Consider the following 6066-nt stretch of genomic DNA (forward strand, 5'->3'; position numbering starts at 1 on the left):
TAAGACAATGACTTTGAACTTTTAATCTTTTGACCTTCAATTCGTGTATGTGGGGATTATAGACAATGGCCACCATGCCAGCTTACAGGGTGCTGGGATTCCAGCCCAGGACTTTCTTCATGCTAGAGGTCGTGGTTACTTTTCTATGGCTATGACAAAACACCATGACCAAGGTAACTTAGGAAAGAAAGCATTCAATGTAAGGCTCACGGTTCCAGAAGGTTAGTCCATGGTGGCAAGCATAGCCTTAGGCATGCAAGCAGGTAGACACAGAGCTTACATCTAATCCACAAGCCCACAGCAGAGAGAGAGAGTCAACTGGGAATTATGGGCTTTTGAAACCTCAAAGTTCACTCCCAGAGACACTCCACCTCCACCAAGACCACACCTTCTAATCCTTCCCAAACAGTTCCACTAGGCTAGTGACCAACTATTCAAACCTATGAGCTGAGAAGAACCATTGTCATTCAAAACCACTACCCTAGGCAAGCACTCTACCAAACTGAGTTACATTCCTCGCTGAAATCTCACAGGCTAGCTAGCCTGGTGTATGCAGCAGTGAGCAAAGGAGACCTTGTTTCATACAAGGTGGAACTTGAAGACCAACACTTAAGGTTGTCCTCTGACCTTCACACGCGTGTGTGCAAACACATTCACACCCACATTGAGGGGCATACAGATATGTACACACATCAAACAAACACATCCACAGTATAAGAATAGAGAGTACAAGTGATGTGTGTAATTTATTGATGTTAGTGTATTTAAAGATATGACACCATTGTCATGATCCATTTTAGAACATTTCTTTACCTTTCAAAGAAATCCTTTACTCTTTAATCAAGTGATTAAATAAGCTGAATTTAGAGGTAAAGTGAATCGTAAGTTTGTTAATTATTTTAGTACTGCATAAACTTAATATGTTTTAATTTAAAATAATAAATATAAGGCCAGGCATGATGCTAATTCCTATAATTTCAGTACTTTGGAGGCAGAGGCCAGAGGATCAGAAGTTCAAGATTATCTTCAGGTACACAGTGAGTATGAGACCAGCCTGTGTTCCATGAGACCTGTCTCAAACACACACACACACACACACACACACACACATATGGGGTGGGTAAGGGAGAGAGACAGAGACACAGAGAAACACAGAGAGAGACACAAAGAGAGAGAAGGATGCTGGGGAACGTCTATAATACAAGGACATGAGAGCTGAGGCAGGAGGATCACAGGTCCAGACTAGCCTTGTCTCTGCTGTTTTGTTTTGTTTTGTTTTGTTTCGTTTTGTTTTTTAAGATAATTAGTCTGGTGGTAGTACACACTCTTAGTTCCAGGTCCCAGGAGGAAGAGGCAGGCAGATCTCTTAGGCAATCAGGCTAGCCAGGAAAACTGTCAGCTCCCAGGACACATCGGAAGTGGGTACCAGTGTGGTTGATGGTGAAATGGCTTCTGCACTGCAGTTCCCAAATGCCCTGCAATTTATAGAGAGGCTTCTCTAATATGAGGGCTCTGACCATAGTGAGTAGAGTAGGGGATTAAGGTTATTATTAAGATACTAAGTATAGACATGGTGGCATAGAACTATAATCCCCTACAACACATGTACACACACACACACACACACACACACACACACACACACACATACACACACACACACACACACACACACACACACACACACACACAGGGTGATCCCAGAAAGACTGAAGGGTTGGGTGCCAAAGTCTCGAGTTAAACGAACATATAGTCACACGGAGTTTTTTAGAGAGAACGGTATTCAGGAAAAGCGATGATGGATTATTGCCCCGTTCCCCTAGCTGATCCTGTGGCCTCGTCTACAAGTCTGCTGAACTGCAGGATTCTACAGTTAACCATCAGCTACTCAGCACCTCAGCCAACAGGGAGAGGTGTCTAGATCCCCTTTTGCTGCCATGAGAGGCCAGTTCAGCCTCTTATATCCTGAAGGAGGAAGTGAGTCATCCAGCTGCAGTAGCACCAAGTTCTCCTGAATCCTCTCGATGGCCCCAAGAAGTCCTATTTCAGGGATTCTGAGGAAGTAGGTCTACTTCATCAGGCCTACTTGTTCGTCTTAATATCTCGCTGATGTGACTTTATTTCAAGATGTGAAAAGAATAGCTTACGTGGGCTGGGCTCCTGCACACCGACAAGCACGTGGTGTCTGATGATGGTATCTGTCAAATCCAGTGAGAGAGAGGAAAAAGGAGGAGGGACAAACTGGGCATCTTCCCTCACAGTTCAGAAAGTAGACTTCATTTCCCACTTTAGTAATGATTCATTGGCCCTTTGTCTCTAAAACAGGCCATTTGGTCTCGGCATTTTGAGCCCCTAAGTTACATAAACATATATTTGAAGAAATCGGGCCACCACGCATATTTTTATTTTTCTCCTGTCAGCAGCTGCTTTATTGCAAAAGAACGAGCCCAAGGAAAGATGCCACTGTGCCCTGTACCACTGTGCTCTGGTGCCTGGGAGCCCTTTCCTTCCATCCATCATGACCTACTACTCTGTCTCCAGCTACTCCGTCACCCTGAAGGCCTCTGAGATCCCACAAAGTAATCGTGTATGCTGGGTGGAAAAGGATGAGAAAGGCTATGAATGACAGTGAGCAACTTCCCCACTTAACCCCAGTAAACAGTCAAATTAACCATAACTTCAACTTTGGTGACATTTTGTAGCAGCTCAGTGGGGTGAGTACTGCTGCACACAGAGCTGACAAACTGCTTTTATCTGCTTCACAACTACTTGGGGGATAAGGTGGGGGGAGGGGGTGGATGGACAATGATGTGAATTCTGACCTTAGAGCCAAGGGGAGATGGGACAGAGCTTTGGTAACAAGTGTGTGCGTGCTTTCAACTTGGTGGATAGCAAAAGATGGCCTTGAATTCCTGATGAAGATGCCTCTGCCTCCCAAATGTTGGGCTTATAAGTTTAAGCCACCACAACAGACTGAGATTTTGTTGTTGTTTTTAATGCAATGGTGAGATACACAGCTTTGTATTTCAAATGTTTCAAGATGGGTTTTCCCCCTGTTACTATGTCATTGTGAACCATATGTGAACTCAACTGACTTAATGCGGTACTGTGGGTTAAATTATGCACAATGTTGATGTCCTAACCCTCAATTGTTCAGAATGTGGCGAGGGGACCTTTACAAGAGGGAAGAAATATGAGAGTGTGACAGTGTGACAGGCCTCCATTCAACAGGAATGGGCTCCATTTTTTCCCAGCATTGAGGATTGAAGTTGAAGCAAGCTGAAGTTGAAGTTGGGCAAGGCAAGCTCTCTAACACAGAGCTATATCCCCAGACCTGGTATTTTTATTAAAAGGGGGAAGTACAGTGTCAGCAAGCCAGTTTACTCAGTAAAGAACTTGCAATCAAGCCTGAAGACCAGTCCCCAGACCCCACACAGTAGAAGGACAGACTGACCCTTGAAAGTTGTCCCCTAACCTTCCTGTGTGTGCCATGGCCTCTGTGTGCACGCACAGACACAATGAATAAATATATGGGAGGGTTACAAGGAATATGCCCAAGTGAGTGTGAAGGTAAGCGTCTAGAGGCCAAGGATAATGTCAGGGTAGATTCTGCCTTCGGGGACCTCAGAAGAACGCAGCATCTGTTTGAGAGATGCCGAAGACAGAAAGGTCTCGCTCCATAGTTCAGGTTGGACTCAAACTCATGAAGCTCCCTTCAGCTTCTTGAGTGAAGGCTGGCATACTCACTTCCTATCAAATGTCTTGGTCTGACATTTCTAGCTGGCAAAACTGAGAGTAGACAATCCTCTGTGATTGGGGCACCCGGCGTGTAGTGCTTGTTATAGAAGGGCTAGAAAACTAGCTTATATGGGAAAACAAGAAAGGTCCCCCCCCCCCCCCCCCCCCCCGCCCATTTTCAGACCAAGTTAAAACTGGCTGAGTTTCTGTTCTGCAATTGCAAGCTCCAGGGTTGCAGAGACAAAGCAGGTAATCATAGGACTTGATCTAGCCAGTCAGACTCGGCAGGATTCCCAGAGGGGACTATGCAAACTGGAAAGTAAACAGTAGCCAGCTCTAGCCAGCTTCGGTGAAGACACACTGGCCTAGTGTTGCCCAAGAGTCTGATCTTTGAGAAAACTCCAAAATGTAGGGGTTTGTTTGTTTGTTAACATAAAAATTTCCCCCCACTTAAAGTACTTAACAACTAATTTTTTAATATATATATATATATATATATATATATATATATATATATATATATATATATATATTGTCCTGGCCAATGGCATGAATCCAAGTAAAGTCTGAGGCCTGACCCAGCCCACTGCCTAAAGTAGTTCAAGGTACAAAGGAGGGTGCCAGACAATTCCATCCTTGCTTTTAGGTGGGGCTCTGTGACTAATTCTGGCCAATGGAATGTGACTGATGGAAAGGAAATCAGGTACTGCTGTGTCAGGACTGGCACAGGTATGTCAGCCACGTTCTTACTGTTCTGACTTTCCAGAACAACCTTGCAGGCACATACTGACCGGCTCCATTTAGGGAATTAGATGGCATTTGACAAAGGCAAGAACGTTAAGTGTGGAGACAATTACAGTTTATCACATAGAGGATAACTCTCCCTTACCCTGGCCTTAAGGGAAAGAATAAGGCAGGGGTGGGGGGTGGGACAGGTGGTGTTAGCTTGTGTTAGATAATCAGGGTTCCTGGTTCCACCCTCTGCTCCTCTGGCCCAAGATCTTAGGGTAACATCTGCTCCTGACTGGCTTAGTCCCCAGGCAGCACAGAGAATCAGTGAGTGAGGAACAAACTGGTTTTGACTCCAGACCGGCTCTTGAGATAGCCTATAAATCGAATAATCCACTAATCACATGAGTGCGTTAGTCCATTTATGAAAGCTGGGCCCTAACTTTACCATGAGTCTTGGAGGGGACAAACCAGGTTAAAGTCATAGCTCGAGGTCAGATTTCCAGCTCCATTTATGAAGGGCCACAGGAAGCTGTGAGAGACACATAGCCATTGTCCTTTACGTGACAACATTTAGGAAGAATCTGATGCCTTCTCCATGTTCATTCCCCACACAGGCTCACACTGGGAGGGTAGTTGCCCGTGACTAACAGTCCGATTGCCTTAGGCACATTTTTGCGGCCACTGGAGCTTGTATGAGAAAATGACCACATGCCAGTGAGGTAGTGCATGCCTTTGATCCCAGGACTCGGGAGGCAGAGGCAGGCGGATCTTTGTTAGTTTAAGGCCAGACTAGTCTACAGAATAAGTTTCAGGATACCCAGGATACACAGAGAAACACTGTCTAAAAAAAAAAAAAAAAAAAAAAAAAAAAAAAAAAAAAAAACAAAAAAACAAAACAAAACAAAACAAAAAACAAAGGAAAAAATGACTACTAGTCATTGCCATGTCTTTCTTTTCTATAGAAAATTATTTCCTCAACATAATTACTATTAAAATGCAGACTGCATACTATCATACATACTTTTACTTTTAACACTTAGGAGTAAAGCTATACAACTTAATGGGATAGTGACTTTATTAAAAAATAAGCCTTCTTATCTTTTTTAAAACATACTTGAAAATACCTTTTAACTTGAACTTTGAGATCTTTCGAAATTCCTGGTTTTGCCTACATAGAAACCCTTGGGCCTTGTGACTGAGCTGAATACATATTAACTTCTGTGAGCCTCCTTATCTGTTGTCTCTTACCGCTGAAAGAGTTTATGCCCATCTTGTGTGAGCATCCCTGAAGCTCTTCGCTGGATATCTCGAGACCTGCTTCCACTATCATTTTTCCCTCAGACCCTCCCTGAACAAGCCTTTATCTCATTTTAACGACTTCCCAGAGCTTTCAACATGTTTCTGTTTCTACTTATCTTTACATATTAGGGATGTCACACAGTGAATTCCTTGAAGGCAACAATCATAAGTGTGTGTGTGTATATGCGTGTGTGAGTGTGTGCATGCGTGTGTGTGTGTGCATGTGTGTATATATATATACATATATATGTGTGTGTGTGTATAAATATATAGTTTTATATATGTATATATCCTATA

Source organism: Mastomys coucha, unplaced genomic scaffold, assembly GCF_008632895.1.
Source record: "Mastomys coucha isolate ucsf_1 unplaced genomic scaffold, UCSF_Mcou_1 pScaffold13, whole genome shotgun sequence".
Taxonomy (NCBI): Eukaryota; Metazoa; Chordata; class Mammalia; order Rodentia; family Muridae; genus Mastomys; species Mastomys coucha.